General features: G+C 30.4%; 1 protein-coding gene and 1 long non-coding RNA gene across 3 annotated transcripts in view; both read left to right on the forward strand.

Moving 5' to 3' along the window:
- Positions 1-19,994, forward strand: part of Samuel (SAM-motif ubiquitously expressed punctatedly localized protein) — a 532,479-nt gene that overhangs the window by 244,644 nt on the left and 267,841 nt on the right. The window lies entirely within an intron of this gene.
- Positions 4,248-5,406, forward strand: LOC142225957 (uncharacterized). Its single transcript, XR_012719537.1, has 3 exons — positions 4,248-4,576; positions 4,642-5,005; positions 5,070-5,406. It is a non-coding gene; the product is annotated as an uncharacterized LOC142225957 (long non-coding RNA).

Genomic DNA, 19,994 nt, shown 5'->3' on the forward strand with positions numbered 1-19,994 from the left:
GAATAAACGGACAGACAAACCACAAAAACACATACAGACACACACTTGTCTCAATTTGTACATACAACATAATGACATATAGAACTTGGCCATCTTCAGTAATATTCCAAGCATAGGTCAAATATTCGTCACTCAATTTGAGTTATTTACGACTATCTGAGGTGTCTGGCCATCGGACAATTTTACACTGCTCTACAAAAGTTGACGGTTTATTACGCGATAAAAAATTTTCCTGATATCAATGTACAAAAACTCGTGGAAAATATTTTGTAGTTAAGGTGAGTACTATGTTCGAGTTTTTCACCAAAACACTAAATTAAAAGTGCAAAAATATATATGAAGACGATAACATTTTTATCAAGTCTCTGCAAATTATGGATGGAAAAGATCCAAGGAATTGATTGCAAATAATTTTATATTTCCAAATTAGTTAATTAAAAAAAAGTAACCGTGAAAACAAGCTGGTTTTCAGCTTGAAAACCGAACATAGTACTCAGCTTTAGATGTTGGCTGATGACTTTGAGATGGTATCGTAGCATAAAATAAAATAACCATTACTATAGCAAATTTATGTTTAATAGATCTGAAGAAATTCATAATTATCACTGAGATCTACGACCTTACGAGTAATTGTATTTTTCCTTTTTCCTAAAGGCTGATATTGTGTTTGATTATTTTTAAATAAAAAATGATGAAAACTGTCCCAAACTGTACAAAGACAAACTAAAGATGAGGATTTTCAAAACAAGCATATAATGTTGAAAGATATACGATGATGTAGATAAATTAATTTTGGCTATATGATTGTATGGTATGCTAAATTAGAGGTTTTTCACAAGGTTCCCGGGATTTTACCATATTTGCGCTCTCTTGTCCCCAGTTATTTCACGGGAATTTTCTTCACAACATTTTATATAAAATGTACAACAAATATTGTTGTATTGCATTATTTTTTTAACGTAGTCTTAAGACCAGTATTAAGATCGCATAGTCGTGCAAAAATATCATCTTTAAAGTTTTTATTAACATATTTTTAAGAAATAAACTTTTTCAAATGTTTCTTTGGACTATTCCCCTTAAAGTTGTAAGAAAAGCTACCAAGAAAAGTTAAAATTTTAGTACACTAATAGAAAAAATTACGTTCCCAAATTGTGAACGGGCGGTAACAAAACGAAACGTAAGCTTTCACGAAAAATTAAAACGGAATGTCCACGGTGTTGTCCACGGACGTTCACGAGTTCATGAAATAACCGATAGACGTTGTTATGGCAACTCCATTGCACCATCAAAAAATTGGCCTCTGTAACATATACTTCCAAACACATACAACATATCATATCTATACATGTTGCTATGTTTTATTCAGAGAGCGACAGAGAGTATAGAGAAAGAAATAGTGATGGAAACCGGGAGGGTTGATAAAAGATATCAACATAACACAACGAGACACTCAAATGAGAGCAACATCTGTGAAATCATTTGTATATTATTTCGGAAAACCATTTTATGAGTTCATTTGGTTTGACTATGTGCTTGGCATTTTTATAAGACTTCGCCAAAAATTTGATATGCTTAAGTCAAAATATTATTTAATATTTCGGAACCAAGAGAATAGACATTTGAAAAAAAGAGCAAGTGTTTTGTTTATCATTTTGACATTATGGGCACAATTTTTTTCTTGGTTCGTCAAAACAAATCGAAACGTAAGTCAAAATATTCAAACAAAGGAAATTAAAAAAATCAAGACAGTGGAAAATATAAATATAAAAAAATGACGAAAGGGCACTATATTCTTTTTAGACAGTAAAATGAAAAAATGAGGATACAGCGAACAATTAATCAGTAAGATCTATAAAAACAAGTTCCTCTTTATTAATAAGTAGTCCAAGAGGAGTTGACGGACACGTTCAAAAATAAAAGGCATTAAGTTCAAGTTTTGCCGCTAAAATTATTTTTCATTTTAGCGGCAAAATTCAAATCGGTAAAATCAGAATGACATTATAACTTTTGTTGGGCAAATTATATTATAACTTGGTAGGGAATGATCCAAAGCAACAATTGAATAAGTTTATTTTCTTTAAAATAAATCATTAAAGAAAAGTAACCGTAAAACATGACCATTTTAGCGCGATAATGCCAACATTATATCGGCCTTAAAGGTAAAAATGAAATTAAGTACAAAATTATTCGTTAACAAAAATGCATATTTATTTGTATTTATAAATTTTAAATGACATTAAAATGGTGTTAAATGCTAGCAAAAAATTGTTCATTCCAAAATAAATTTATGTGTTGGTTGTAAAATTATTGTTTAGAATTTAAATATAATGTGCTTTTGAATACTTATCGTTAACTTCGATTCGATGGAAAAGTATTTATATATATACTCGACTTCACGTTCTTCTTTTGTAAGAGTTTTTGAATTTCTTCGAAAAGTTCAAACTTTTATACCAAAACGTTTTTTTTTTTGTTACAAAATTTTTATTTTTGCAATAAAAACATAATATTTGAACCAAAAACACAGTCCATTGCGTATGTATCACTGTTATTTTCTAACTGTAAATCTTTAAATAACCCACATTATGAAGTTTCATTGTAAACATTTAATATAGTAATATGTAATGTCGAACATATTGTCGGAATTTTTGGTATATATGTAAAAATATAAGTAAAAAAATGTTTTTGGTGTTCGGTCGGAGCATGGATTGAACCCACGACCCTCTGCGTGCAAGGCGGAGATTATCCCACCTCAGTAATGCTGGTGACATTTCTGAGGGTTTCACAGCTTCTCTAAGTGGTTTCACTGCAATGTGGAACGCCGTTCGGACTCGGCTATAAAAAGGAGGTCCCTTGTCATTGAGCTTAACATGGAATCGGGTAGCACTCAGTGATAAGAGAGAAGTTCACCAATGTGGTATCACAATGGACTGAATAGTCTAAGTGAGCCTGATACATCGGGCTGCCACCTAACCTAACGTAACCTAAGGCGGAGATGATAACCGATGCAAACATAACATTGTTTAGCGTATTGCTCCACGCGGCCAACAAATGTATGTTTCTGCTAAACAATGTTATGTATGCATCGGCTCGTGGGCGCCGCATACTATGCTCTATAAATATAACTTATAACGATAATTGGCTATTGATGACAATAACAGCAACGGAGCCCAGTGGATAGTGTATTGGCTTTCAAACTGTGTGGTCCGCGGTTAAAATCCCTGTCCGGCAAAAAGTAAAAATTATATAATTGAATAATTTCTTCTACAATGTTTGTATTACAGAAATCTACTTTGGGAGAAAATTCTTCTAAGCATATAATATTCTTGGGCTCAAACTGCTTCCAAACATATTATATGTTCACATAAAACAAACATAATAATGTTTCGCCAATATCCAATAATAATGTTTCGGAAATATCCAAAAAGATATAGTTTTTGGGAAGACAACATTATTGAATTTGGATGGAAAAATGCAAAATGTTTGGAACTTAGACTACCCAAACATATTATATATTGGAAGAAATCAAATATATAAATGTTTGGGCAATACCCAAAAATGTACATGCTTGTACCTTAAAAATTTCCCGATTTTCCTGATCATCTAATGGTCTCAAATTCTACAATTTAAATAATAGTTTTCAGCCTTTGAAAACCATTTAAATGCTTATTGTCAGCATACATTTTTCTCGGCTAGAAAATTCTTTTTACAAAGACACAATACATTTTTTTTTCGCAAAAATTACATGCTCTAGATAAACATTAAAAGACAATCATATTTAAACATGTTTTTTCTGTACGTGCATATATAGGTTTGCTTGATGGGGCTGGAATATCCACATTTTACCCCCCGGAATAAACGAGATTTTAGTCCCATACATTTGATATTGTTCATAGAAGGTAGGTTTAACATTATATTTAAGTGAACCGAATTTGATTCATAGTGACTCAGATTTAGACAAAGTCCCTATGTACACGTTCTTCCGATTTGGGCAAATATGGCCAGAATGCCCACATTTTCCTGGTCAAAAATTCCTTTCGAAAAGTTCAACATCTAAACAATGATATATTTATTTTCTTCTTTTTCTATATTAAATTACTTATCTGGGGTTGATACCATATCGGAGTACGAAGGCGATCAGAAATGAAAACCTTGACGCCGTAACCGAACAAATTTTCAATTGTACACTGCTAATGCAAAAGATTAAGATTTTTGGACTATTTATGACGAATAATTCATATATTTCCCAATAAACACAGGATGAGCGTTTTTCAAATGCAACACCTCTTCAGTTTGAGGGTAAATATCATTTTCAACATAAATTCAACTTGACTTGAAAAAGCTCATCTTCAATTCATCTTCAAATTGTTTGCGAATTACAACCAATTTGGCAAAATGTTGACGAAAACTTTGAAAATGTGTTGAAGATAATTGGAGAAAACTTTGACAAAACACTACCCTGAAATGCAACGAAAAAACCACATGGTTTTCAATACTACTTTGGACAACAAAGTTCGTGGAAGAAATACAAAAATGTGGAAATTTTTTAATAATCAATTGAAATTGCTTATAATAATTGGTAAGTAAAACTAAAACACGAAATGAAAACTTGAAGGAAGTCACTAAACTCAAATCTCTTTGCAGACAACTAAAATATTTGGATGCTGATTCTTGGACACATTAAGAGGCTGGCCGATGAAAAATGGTAGTGGCTTATCGAGAAGAGAAAGTTTCCATAAATCAAAGTGCAACCAAAAAAACTTGGTATTTATGCTTTTCCATATCAACAACTACTGGATGATAATTCGCATCACATCGATAGTTTAATTTATATCGCATCATCGGTTTAATTTGTTATTTTGTGAATTGAAATTGCTGGAAATTTATTCCAATTATCTGGCCATCAAGTTCCTGAAAATTGCCAGTATTTTAATAACAACAATTTTGTAATACCAACGTTCTTGAGGAAATCACGAAGTACCTGGTCAGTTGGAAGAAATACAAATTGGTAAGTCAAAATAAAAAGTGAAATGAAAACATAATGGAAATCACAAAACTCGATTGTTTTGCAGAAAACTAAAATCATTGAATGGTATATTCTTGGAAGATGTTGGCCGATGAAAAACCGATGAAGGAAACAACAAAGAAAAGTTTTCAGAAAACTTACAAAGTGCAACCAATTAAAACAAAGTGCAACAATTCCTATATCAAGAACTTCTGGATGAAAATGTGCATTACATCAATTTACATCCCGTCATCAGTTTGATATTTTGTGATTTCCTCTTGCTGGAATCTATTCTAACACACAAGCCAGCAAGTTCCTCGATAGTAAATATTTCAAATTGCCAGCATATTAATGACACCAACATTATGGAGGAAATGGAATTATACATGTAAAAATGTTTAAGATATTTAAAGTTGTATTCATACTTTTATTTATTAATACGTTTAATAAGATAATTACATTTTGATTGGTATAATATTATTATTTTCATATATTATTAATGTTATTTTTAAGATTATTATATTTGTTAACGAAAAAATAAAATTTACAAAATCCCTAGAAATTTAGTATTGACTTTCAGTTGGAACTAGGATTGACTTTCATACAAATTGTGGTTTGAAAGTATTCGCAACAATGCTAGTTTTTTATTTTTCTCACATTGAAAACTGTTTGAGAAATTATTGAGTAGCGATGCATTTCAATTTGAGGATTACAATTGAGAAATTATTGCTATTGTGTTGAATTTTACTGTTGAGGGTAATGTCTGTTTTTTGTTGAGAACGCGATTTTCTCAACAATTTCTCAACTTGAATATTACCCTAATCCTTTGAAAAAATGTTTGAAAAATTATTGAATTTTAGTATTTTTCAAACGTTTGTGTTTATTGGGTTTACTGGAATTTTTTTTATTTACTTTTATACATTATAAGCCGAATTTTCACTTATATATTTTTAATTAATTTGATTACAAATTTTTATATTGATAAGCATTGTGTTTCTCAAAAGGCATTTTTGTCCTTTACATTCATAAAATTTTTGGCGGCTTTTGAAAAAATTCTAGAAAATTTTTTTCTTAATATTTGAGGGGAAAGGTCCACAAGTCACCCGGCAGCACTGCGCTGGTTGTTGTTTTTGATAACGCATTGTGTCATTTGAGTGTTGTCAGATTGACAAAAATCAAAGTTGTTTTGATTTTATGCCAACACGTCCCCGCAACACGCGAACATGACCTTATACTATCGGATTTGTCACCGCAGCGTGTTGTGTCGCAGCGTTTATTGGACCCTTAAGAGAATTGAGAGAGTACCGAATAACACTGCTCACACATGAGGTAAATAATTTGAGTGATTGTTTTGTTACGTTGCTAACATGGCTGAATAAGGAGGTTGAATCACGATAACAAAACCAACAAATTTCAATATGTTGTTTACAAGTTTAAGAAGTCAAAATCAGCTGAAAAAAGAATCGTATGTCATTGGTAAAAGTGGCAATTATTTATTCTTTCAATTGTCCTGAAAAAATAATCAAATCCAGAGAAAAATAAGGGTTCAAATTTAATTGCGTCACCTATGAGTTATTGTGAAGTGGATAATTCATCCGAGGAACGCCGATATGAGACAAATAAGACTATAATACCCACCAAAGTTAAGAATGGAAGTCAGTCAAATGGATCTTCGCCATCTATTAACAAAAACAGTTTATGATGCAGTTTAAAAACTGATGTGCGTGGTATTTTGGGTCTGGAATATGTTATCAAGATACTCAAGTCATCTTCGAACAATTCTCCAGTTATGAATGCGCAAGTTTGTTTGAGATGCATTTGCTATGCAGTGTCATTTGGAGAGCTGCAATCACCATAAATATATGATTTTGACATCTTAAAATTTTGTCGAAATAAAAAAATTGTAATCGTATGGGCCCATGATTTAACCTTCTTGTTCAGCCATGGTTGCTAACAACCACTGACAGTCGTCGGTTGCGTTGAATATTGGTGTTTGAAATTCATTTTACCAATTGGTATTTTAGAATTACAAATATTGGTGTTTATTAAATGCACTGGTCGGTTGCGGTAGATCGCAGCCGTTCTCTTGTGTGTTGATTAACTTTAATTAACAGATCGTTTTGAACATGCATGCCGATCATAATTTTTTCGGTGGGTATTTTCTGTGATATTAGCTGCTAAACTCGGACCTTGTACCCACCTTTATAAAGAGAAATATGTAAAATAATTTATTTTCGACACTATATTCTTATGTGATTGAATCGGTTACGACTTACATTGTCTACCATAGATTGTAAAAGGCTCCAAGATTTTTATTGAAGGTCTGTCCTCCTTAATTATAGACTACACACAATTTTTTTTTATTTCAATCACGAAAATTGCGGATTCACTCATTTTTTTAATTGAAATGTCTTCAATCACGAAAATGATAGTATCAATCACCCATTTTGATTGAAAACCAACACGATTTTCAATTAAAAATTTAATAGAATTTTGTCACGGAATCAATTAATTGTGTGATTGAATCAATTAAAAATGTGATTGGTTTTAGATATAAAATTCAATCATAGTTTTAATTGAATCAATTAAAATTTAAATTAATTTCGCGACAAAAATCAATCAACTATTTGATTGATTCAATTAAATTATTAATTGATATTGGCAATCTTATTTAGTTTTATCCGAAATAAAAGAAAATATGCGTTTCTTATAAAAATCTTCAATATTTTATTTTTCTGAATTATGTTATAGACTAAAGAATTTGGTTTTTGTTGTTTGCGTGTTTTGTTCTAACACAACTTAGACATATAATTATGATCAATAAGAACTAAAGGGTTAAAAAAATAAAGTATATAAATCATATCTTCCTTTCATATTAACGATGTCAGCATGTTCCTTATAATATTTAGATAAATCAGCAGCCTGTAAGCTAAATTAGTTTTTCTGAAAGTAAACAGAATAATTCGAATTTAATTTTGTTCAATTAAAAGTTAATTTTATTAAACATTACCTGATAAGGTTATCAAGTTCCAGGTTGCATGTTTATAATCTTCTTTTGCAGTTGTAGTCTTTTAGCATAAGAAGGAGTATTACGGAACTCGGTAATTTAATTTTTGTAACAAATCCTTTCCAAAATTTCCACACATTGAAATATAAATGGAAAATACATAGATATACTGCTCTCTACTTGGGTTCAAACTGAAAAAGGCAGGTAAAACAAAAATGCAATTTAATGCCAACGCTACTTCGCAACTTCAAGGTGAATCTTCCAACAAACCCATACCGCTCTTGGTTTTAAGAAAACCAGAAGTGAAAACAATTATAATTTTAAAAGATTAATACGGTACCATGATAAAACTACTAAAGGTACTACATCACAGTCAGCTGTTCACAGCTGAGTACATCCAACTGTCAAAAACATGTTTTGTTACTATTGGTTACATTTTACATTCATCAAGTTACTATTAACAAAAACATGTATGGTTACTATTGGTTACATAGGTTACTATTAGTTACGTACGTTATATTGGTTACATTTTAAATGCCACAGGTTATTATTGTCAAAAACTTGTCTGATTACTATTGGTTACGTAGGTAACTATTGGTTACATAGGTTACTATTACTAACTAACATTAAAATGTAAACAAAACAAATTGAAAATATGTTGTATTTTTTGTTTACTAACATTAAATTTCTAAACAAAATTGACATCTGGATGTACTTGAATTTTGTTGTTTTATTTTTATATATATTTGACAAAATGATGGAGTTGATTGGTCAATTTCACGAAATAAAATTGGTCACTAAAAGAAATCAATATAAAAATATATTATTTTAGTCCGTTTAATGTTAATAGGTTTCAATGGAAAACGGTATTCACAATTGCTTACCTTCAATAAACGTAGATTGTTTTCCATTTTTACAATACCACAAAACACAAACACAGGTAATTTCAAATGCGTTCTGTCATATATTTTTTCAACCCTTTACCACGTGGCCATTTGTTATTGCACACTTTATTTATTTCAACCCTTTGCTATGATTTGTTGTTGCGTTCAAAATATTTATGCACACATTTCGAATGCGAAAAACAAACCACCCAACCGTTCGTTACGAGTTACATCCACAGACTGATCTCTCCATCATACATTGTTGAATAAATACCCATTCTCTTGTTCTCTTTTCGCTCTTTCCATCGCTCAAAATTATTCAATTTCAATCTCAAAGTGATTGGATCAATCACATGTGTAATTGGAAACGGAAAAATTTGCAATCATGTTTGTAATTGAAAATTATTTTCGAATTTTTTAATTGGTTTTTATTCGGATTTGATTAGGTAATTATTTGAACCAATTAACATATTAATTGAATCCGTTTCCAAATTCAATTAAGTGATTAATTTAAAAAATTTCGGTGATAATTTTTTGTGTGTAGTAACCCAAGTGATTCTTTCTACATGGTGGGTCTACTTACCTTACATATTTTCGGAGAACGGAAGTACCGCTTAGAACAGCTTAGAATACCTACACCCTCAAAAAAATCGCTTCTGTAACATATATTCCCAAACATATTTTGCTTCAAGCATATACATTTTTGGGTATTGCCCAAACATGTATATGTTTGATTTCTTCCAATATATAATATGTTTGAAAGCATATTGGTCTAAACAATATAATATGTTTGGGTAGTCTAAGTTCCAAACATTTTGTATTTTTCCATCCAAATTCAATAATGTTGTCTTCCAAAAAACTATATGTTATTATGTGAACATATAATATGTTTGGAGGCATTTTGGACCCAAAAATATTATATGCTGAGAAGAAATTTCTCCCAAAGAATATTGTGCTCAAAATTGTTTTTCTGCCTAATTGTATATTGCCTCACATTTTTTTCACTTCCACGAGTTGTTTTAGTTCTTAGCACCTTTTCTGTAATACAAACATTGTAGAAGAAATTATTAAATTTTATAATTTTTTTTTTTTCAATTTTACCTTTTTGCCGGACGGGGATTCGAACAGCGAACCATACAGTTTGTAAGCCAGCACACTAACCACTGGACTACGTAGCTGTTATGGTCATCAAGAGATAATTATCGTTATAAGTTATATTTATATAGCATAGCTTGCGGCGCCCACGAGCCGATGCAAACATAACATTGTTTAACAACATAACATTGTTAAACATACATTTGTTGGCAGCGTGGAGCAGTGGTTGGTCGTCCGCCTTGCGTGACAGGGGTCCTGGGTTCGATCCCTGCTTCGACCAACACCATTTTTTTTTTAATATATTTTTTAACATATATTCCAGATTTGTTCGGAAGTTCCCGAAAAGGTGTTCAGCATTACATACTATTATATTAAATGTTTACTACGAAATTGTAAAGTGTGTTTTATAAAAGACTTAAAGTCAGAAAAGAAAAATGCTTGATATAAACGAAATGGACTGAGTTCAAATCAAATATTATTTTTTTATTGCAAAAATAAAAATTGTGTAACAAATAAAGGTTTTTGTATACAAGTTTAAAATTTTCGAAGAAATTCAAAAAGTCTTACAAAAGAAGAACGTGAATTCGAGTATATAAAAATATTTTTCCATCGAATCCTAAGGTTAACGATAACCATTCAAAAGCACATTATATTTAAATTCTAAACAGTAATTTTACAACAGCACATAAATTTATTTTGGTGTGAACAATTGTTTGCTAGCATGTAACACCATTAATTTAGAACTACAAATAAATATGAATTTTTATTAACGAATAATTTTGTACTTAATTTAATTCAATTAATTAAGGCCGGTATAAATTGGTATTATCGCGTTAAAATGGCCATGTTTACCCTTTTACTTTTCTTTAATAATTTCTTTTAAAGAAAATAAACTTATTCAATTGTTGCTTTGGATCTTTCCCCACCATGTTATAATACAATTTACCGGAAAAAGTTGTAATTTTATTCTGGTTTTGCCGCTAAAATGAGAAATAATTTTAGCGGCAAAACTCGAACTCAGTGCCCGCTTTTATTTCCGAAAAAATCCGTCAACTCCTCTTGGACTACTCATTAATAAAGAGGAACTAATCTTTGTTTTTATAGATCTTACTGTTTAATTTTTCACTGTTTCGCCCTGTTTTCATTTTATTTTCACAACTCTAAAAATAGTGCACTGAAAAAATATTGTCGTGAGGCCAAAGAGTTCATGTCCTTAAAATAAGAATACAACTTTTGCTTAGCTTAGAAGACGCATTTCTCTAATATAAAGTTTTTTCCATGTTCAAAGGTCGATACTTTCAATGAAGTCGTGTTGTCGTTATAATTAAGTGATTTGACTTAAAAATGGGTATCATAACATGAAAGAACAAATTTTTGGACTAAGGTCAACTTGACTTTAATAATTCAGAAAAATTCATTAAAATTAATGAAACTGTCTTTAAATTTGTTGCATTTTTGCATCTTGACTACAAGGCAAAAATCATTAAAAAATAGGATATGTTTTTCAATACTTTATTTTAAAGACATTTTTTACTTGAAACATAGCATAATTTCTACTGGAAGTCTTGTTTTTAACGGACATTTTGTAGCATATGAAAAAAAGCTGAAAAAGCGAAAAATTGAAATGTGCTTCGTAGAGTCAAGTACACAAAACCTCATTTAAAAGAGAATTGTGTCTTAAAAGCATCCTTACTTGTATTCTCCGCTTCTTTGGTTCGGAATCAATACAAAAATTGTTAAAGTGGAGACACAATCTTTGGAACCGGACATGCTTTTTGTTCAGTGTATAGTGCCCTTTCGTTAGTTTTTATGAAGATCCCTTTAATTAACTTTGAATATTTTGACTTACTCGTCCTACGTTCCGATTTGTTTTGACGAAACAAAAAATTGTGCCCGTAATGCGAAAATGATAAACAAAAATCATGCTCTTTTTTTTCAAATATATTTTATCTTGGTTCCGAATGAATTTTCTCTCCGAATACTCATTTTAATATTTTACTTAAGCATATACAATTTTTGGCGAAGTCTTATATCACAACATATATATGTTTACTCATAATATGTAAATTTATACTTGTTTATATTTACACGTAGTATTTTTCCTATATTTAATGCAATTTTCTTTGTGTTACTTTCATTATTTTGCTTCCAGCATACACTTTGTCTCTCTTTGTAAACACATATATGTTTATGGGCTATTTCTAAATTAATATATGTTTGAATCCAAGCATATTATATTTACAAACATTTTATGTCCCAAACATAATATGTTCTAACATATTAACATATATGTTCCAAACATATTATGTTAGCTTATGAACATTATATGTTTGCACTCAAAAATATTGTGTTTAAAAATTTGAGTTCCAAACATATAATGTTTATACCCAAACATATGAAAAACAGTCTTTTTCGTCCGTGTATGAATGGAGTATTAGATAAAAAAAATTATTCGTAGGGGGACAACAATTGTTAATTAAAATGTTCGTCTACATCGGATAACATATTTTTGATGACTCCAAGATAAATATTTTAAGAATTATTGTTGTTTTTGATTTCAGCTTAAACCCGTGCATTGACTATACTACAAGTGTAGCTTAACCAACATAGGAAAAGTATACTTGTCAAATTTATTTGGGCAAAGCAAGGTTGGATGGACAGGTGTTTCGGAATTACAACATTCCTCAGCAGCATCCTCTACTTGCAGCAAAACTATCAACCAATTATCAGAATAAATTCGGGTAATTCACTCAACCCAAAGTGAACTACACTGAAAAAACAGTGAACCCTTTTCCATTGCAAAATGAACTAAACTGTAGTAATATTGACCATGATTTAGCCCTTAAGATTTTTTTCAACTTGTCTAGTTTATAAATCTCTTAAATATTAGTTCATATTTGCATTGTATTTTAGTTCATTTTTACAACACCATAAGATTTATATACCCCTACCAAGTTAAAAAGTCAGTATTATTTTGGTTTACTTGCTTATTTTTTGGGAAACCCGATACTAAAAATTGGTTAACAGTCTCTTTAAAATGTCGACGACTAAACTATTTTTAAATCAATCATTCTACAGTACAGAGAAATTAAATAATTAAAGGAACAACAAACCGTTTTACTATTATGAAATTTTTCATACATTAACATTAAACTTTCTTTAAGCAAAAGTACTTTATTATAAAAACTTATGATGAAAGTTCTTAATACAATGTTTTTTGTGAATAAAAATTATGACCACGTGGAACAGAGAGTAGTTCATTTGAACCCGCTGTTTGGACATTTTGACTTATCCTTTTTTTATTCATCGTAGGTAATTTTTTCACATATCTTGTTGGAAAAAATGGAAACAATAATGAAAATTGTTAAAAATTAACACCATGTAATGAAATATAATTCTTCATTTTAGCTTGTAACTTACCATATTTGGGGGCATTTTATCAAATGGTGTAATAAAAAGTTGTCCAAATTTATTTACATTCAATTTACATTGAACAATAAAAATTTCAATTCACCTTCAATTTCAACTAAATGTTACTAAATATTCTTAATAACTTTTTTCTAAACTACCGATAAAATATTAATAACTTTAATTTAAAAGGTTTAATAAACAAACGCCAATATATGTCTCAAAAATCCAAAATGTTCCATGCCTTTATATTCCCTTGTTGCATACCTGCTTAAAAGATGCAACAACCCACGCCAACGCCAACTATACAACTGAAGCATTCCAAACAAAACCAAGCAAAGCCAAAACATTCCTACAACAACAAAAACACATGTAACTTTATTGAAAACAACACCTCATCCAGCCAAATAAACTATCCGCGAATAACAAACACACACACACACACAAACCACTAAATGAACAAAGATAAAAAACAACCCCATGCTCATGTATACACAACAAAACTCAAGTAACATCATCTTTACATTAACCCTTCTGTGCGTGATGAGGTCCCGCTGGACCTTTTTGATTTTTATTCATACATAACTTTATCTTTTATATGAATTTCAGCTTGATGGTTTATGACTTCTTTTACTGAAGTGTTTTAAGTTGAAAACTTAAAATTTTTATGTGATTGAATCATTAAAACGGTTTTTATAGGTATTTGAAAAAGTTTAGTGCGATTCTGCGTGATGAGGTCCAATGGGACCTATTACTAATTACATTAGTGGTTTTAGCACAGTTTAAAAAGCAGTGTAAAGATATTGCGATTTTCGTATTTGGAACAATTAATAACACTAACATCCTTTCAGAAAATACCGTTATTTGGAAGAATTTGTCATTTTTGAAGTTTCCATTGGTTTCGTTGCTTGGTAGTACATAATTTTATGTCTTCCGTTGATATATCCAATATAGTGAGAGTAAAAGTGCAAAAAAAGTTATTTGAACTTCATGGAAATCGTGGTCGAAATAAGTTTTTATATTTCTATACATTTTCCAGACCTATCGGCTCCTGGAATTTGGCAAGATGTGCCTCAATTTGGACCAAGTTTGAAACAACCACTGTGCACATAATACTGCGAGCAAAACGAACGCCACTAAAAAAAATCGTATTGTTTTTCCTTCAAAAATCCAATTTGTTAAGAACATTCAACTACAAAAACAATATATTGTTGCTTGGTACGTATAAGGATACTTATAGGTACCACGCCTGCGTCAAACATCAGGGCCACTAGTATACTAATCAAAAATTTTAACATTATCTGTATCCTATTAAAAATTAAATAAAACTCTATATTTACAACCAAATGTTTATATATGCAATTTGTGCATTATAGAAGAGTCCACCTACAGTAAATGATCGAAAAATATCGTAGGGATAACCTCTCTACCATCCTTTTTTTATTGTAGGTCCCACGGGACCTCATCACGCTGGTATCGCTTCCAGTGTTATCACATACACAAGGGTTAATCACATTCCACTATGCCGATAAAGATCTCTGTAATATGCATTAGTTCATCGCATCTGCTGACAATTTACTCTAAGAATAATATTCGTAAAGGCACACCAGTTTATGGACGATGAAAAGTTTAACTTAAAATTTGCAAAATTTTCATGAAATGTTATCTACCATTTTTGACGAAAATGTCTATAAATTTAATTACATGTGAACTAAAAATATTTCATTGGGTAATTTTTTTACCAACAATTATTAACTATAGGCAGCGTTGCCAGAATTGTTTCACCAAAAACCGCTAGATTTGCCCAAAAAAATAGCTAAAAAAGCTAAAAATGCTAAAAAAAATAGCTAGAAAAAAAGCTAAATTTGTTTGTATCAAAAGTCACATTTTTGATTGAAATTTAACATTTGGTAAAAAATGATTTGTCATTTTTTTAAATAAAATTTTAGTTTGGTTTTGAAATTGTGAAAAATTCGAAATACATTACTTTTATTTAAATTGTAGAAAATACCTATAGTTTACATTTCCCAGTAAAAACATTTTCCTTTTCTTCATGAGCTATCAAAGCGCTTTAAAAATGTGCTAACGCCAACTTAAATTTCCAAATTCAGTCTCGACTTCAAGTAGAAATTATTGTATATATACGTTTTTAAAATAAAGTGTTGAAAAACATCTATTTTTGAACGCTATTTTGGTTTGTGGCAAAAACTCCTCACATTTAAAGACTATTTCATTAATTCTTCCTTCTTTCATGAAAACATACCCATTTTTAAGTTGAATCACTTAATTATAAGGACAAAACGACTTTATCGTCTTTTGGACAAGGAAAACAGTTTATATAAAAGAAATTCACAAATGCTATTATAACCAAAATTCGCGTTCGTATTTTAAGGAGACGACAATATTTTTTCAGTGCACACAGCAATTCACATCTACTATTTTAATTTAGTAATATCGTAATAACTTTAGAATATTATAATAACATAAAAAGGATAAACGAGTCAAATGATAATATTCCCAATAATTTACTGACAGTTTATCTAACAAATTTGTATGGTAATAGTAGATTTAAAGTTTACGATAACTTTTATGTATATAATGAAAAAACTATACAACAAGGTGTATTTGCTACAAAAATGCCCGCATAATGGCTGGACTCATTATTAATTTTTCAACTGAGCTTTGAAATATGTGGAAACCCTTATACTTGCAGCAAGGCTTAGATAAAAACGCCGATTTATCCATATTTCAATAGAAACATGTCGAAAATAAAAAAGCCAAAAATAGCTAAAAGGGTCATGAAAAAAAGCCAGAAAAAAAGCTAAAAGCTAAATGCATTTTTTTCCCGCTAAACGTCTTCAAAAAAAGCCAAATCTAGCGGGAAAAAAGCTAAATTGGCAACGCTGACTATAGGAATTGTCAGTAAGGAATTGCTATCCACTTTCAAGTTCATTTTTCGTAAAAAATATTTTCTCATACAAAAAAATCTTATAGTAAATTGCACTTATTATTTAGAAAATACTTTACGACATTTTACAAGTAGTTTTATAGCATGACAAACGAATTTTTAACTACCAGTTAAGAAATTTTTTAAGGAAATTTCCATCGTATTTTGTAGGCCATGAACTAAACGATTGCTACTTAGAATTTGTAAAATTTCCTTTCGAGTAGTTAATTTTCGTTGAAGATACGAAAAATTAACTAAAATTCTGGAAAATTCTTGTAATAAATTATTGTAAAAATCTTCTTAAATTTACGAGACTTTTTTTTCTGTGTACCGATAAAATATTAATAACTTTCATTTAAAAGGTTTAATAAACAAACACCAATATATGTCTCAAAAATCCAAAATATTCCATGCCTTTATATTCCCTTGTTGTATACCTACTTAAAAGATGCAACAGCCCACGCCAACGCCAAATATACAACTGAAGCATGCCAGACAAAACCAAACAAAGCCAAAACATTCCTACAACAACAAAAACACATGTGCCTTTATTGGAAACAACGCCTCATCCAGCAACAACAACACACACACAAACCACTAAATGAACAAAAATGAAAACAACCCCACGCTCATGTATACACAACAAAACTCAAGTAACATCATCTTTACATTAATCACATTTCACTATGCCGATAAAGATCTCTGTACTATGCATTAGTTCATCGCATCTGCTGACAATTTACTCTAAGAATAATATTCGTAAAGGCACACCAGTTTATGAACGATGAAACGTTTAACTTAAAATTTGCAAATTTTTCATGAAATGTTATCTACCATTTTTGCCGAAAATGTCTATAAATTTAATTACATGTGAACTAAAAATATTTCATTGTGTAATTTTCTACCAACAATTATTAACTATAGGAATTGTCAGTAAGAAATTGCTATCCACTTTCAAGTTCATTTTTCGTAAAACAATATTTTCTCATACAAAAAAAAATTTATAGTAAATTGCACTTATTATTTAGAAAGTACTTCGTATTTCACAAGTAGTTTTATACCATGACAAACGAATTTTTAACTAGCAGTTAAGAAATTTTTTAAGGAAATTTCCATCGTATTTTGTAGGCCATGCACTAAACGATTGCTACTTAGAATTTGTAAAATTTCCTTTCGAGTAGTTAATTTTGCGTTGAAGATACGAAAAATGAACTAAAATTCTTGTAATAAATTATTGTAAAAATCTTCTTAAATTTACGAGACACTTTTCGCAAGCATTTTTCTTTTCCTTTGCCAAAGTCAAATCATCGATTTGAGTACAGTTGGCTGGGTTTGTTTTGAACGTGTTTCCTCTATCTTCATTTGGTTTGTTTTGTTATTGTTTATTTATTCTTCAATCATTATTGTTGTTTTTGATTGCAGCTTAAAACCATGCATTGACTAAACTACAATTTCAGAATTTTCTCAAATTAAATATAAGGATTTGGGTATAGATTCCGAGCCAAAGACGCTGTTTCTTTAAAATAAAGACATTTTTAGCTATTCACGTACAAACAAATACCAGATTAGAAATCCAAATTCTAGCTAATACTTCAAAGAAATAAATGTTTTCTTAATTCAAAAAAATTGAAACCAAAGATGCTAAATCCTCAAAATAAGACTTAGCCTCAGTGATGCCATGTGTAGGGAAAAATCTTTTTTTTAAGGTTTTTTTCCTAAAATTACAACTGTAGGGAAAAAAGGACAGATTTTTAATTTTTCATACAAATGTAGGGAATCTCTCTAATTTTCAGATTTTACCATATTTTGCTAGAAGAAAAGTACTTTTGCTTAATATTTCAATTATTATAAGATCCAAAATATATGGTAGTCAAGGCATCAACTAATTGAATACGTAATTCACCGTCAACGATGTTATTGTAATGATATTATTTAGAAAAGGTCAGCGGTATCGTTAAGATTTTTTGCATTGGTATTTAATAACATGAATTAGATTTACTTTTGCAGGAATGAACGCTTCTATTTAGGTACATAAACAGGTGATGGCTTCCCCAACTTGGTGCTTCCCAATATTTTATAATACAAAGATCACTTCCGCAGTGCATTTGCGGTTCGCTTATCTAATGTAGAATATTTATTCCGGAATATCTTTAAATAATTGTTTTACGCTGTTTGCCTATGGACAAATTACATTCATAAGAGGTTTTAATTTTTTTTAAATGTCATCTACAAAAACCATTGCAGCAAAATTTAGAAAACAACCTTTTTGTGCCAATTGGCTCACTGCTGAATTAAAGGATTGGCTAGCAAATGACGATTTTAAATGCCATTGCATTGCTTGTGGAAAATTCGTAAATTGTGGAAAATCTGACCTGAAGAAACACGCGGCCTTTAAAGTTCACAAGAAAAATGTTGGTAGTGTTAAAAATGAGCAATGATATTGCAAAGTTTGAAATCCGATTAAGAATGTCGGTATTAATATTATTGCACATTTGGTCCCTTTAGTCCCTGGATATAGTCCCTAACTATTAATTTTAAAGAAATATTTGTTATTTTCTAGCCATATTTGTTTGAACTTAGTCAATTTTTTACCGTAGCGAAAAATGTAAAGAAAAAAATTTTGGTCGTAGGGAAAAAAGGGAATTTTTAGGAGCCGCGTAGAGAATTTTCAAAAAACTTCCTGGCATCACTGCTTGACGTTTTTATATTAAATCTACCCAGCAACAAAATTTGGAAGTACTTCTAAAGGCACAAGCTTAAAAGCATCTCCAAAAATGTGCTCACAACGATGTTCTTTATTTAAACTAATTTTTTATTTTTTTATAACTCTCTTATTTCATATTTGTATACCCTTTACCATAGGATGGGGAGTATATTAACTTTGTCATTCCATTTCTAACACATCGAAATATGTATTGCTCTAGACCTCTTAAGTTATATATTTTCTGGGTCGTAGTGAAATTCTGAGTTGATCTAGCCACGTCCGTTTGTCTGTTGAAATCACGCTAACTTCCGAACGAAAAAAGCTATCGACATGAAACTTGGCACAAGTGGTTGTTATTAATGTAGGTCAGATGGTATTGCAAATGGGCCATATCGGACCACTCTTACGTATAGCTCCCATATAAACCGATTCCCAGATTTAGCTTGCGGAGCTTCTTAAAGAAGCAAATTTCATCCGATCCGGTTGAAATTTGGTACGTGGTGTTAGAATATGGTCTCTAACAACCCTGCTAGAATTGGCCCATATTCATATATAGCCTCCATATAAACCGATCCCCAGATTTCTTTTCGGAGCCTGTTGAAGGAGCAAATAATTCTTTCCTCCCAAACGAAATTTTAGACAAACAAAGTTCGTTTCTCATTTGCTTTTCGCTGTAAGGAAGTGTATTTGGAAGAAAAGTATATACTTTTTGTGATAAACGTTTATTCTTTTCCAGGATGTAAAAACAATTTCATAAAGACTAACTCAAAAAAAAATAAAAAATAAAAAAAACACATTGTTTTCTTGCTAATTGCATTTTCCCTCACATCTTTCTCACATCCACGAGGTTGTTTAGTTCTTAACACCTTTTCCTGTACTACCAACAATGTAGAAGAAATAATACGATTTTATAAATTTTTAAATCTTTTTTCCTTTTTACCTTTTTT

The sequence above is a fragment of the Haematobia irritans genome, chromosome 2 (genome assembly GCF_050003625.1).
Source record: "Haematobia irritans isolate KBUSLIRL chromosome 2, ASM5000362v1, whole genome shotgun sequence".
Lineage (NCBI taxonomy): Eukaryota > Metazoa > Arthropoda > Insecta > Diptera > Muscidae > Haematobia > Haematobia irritans.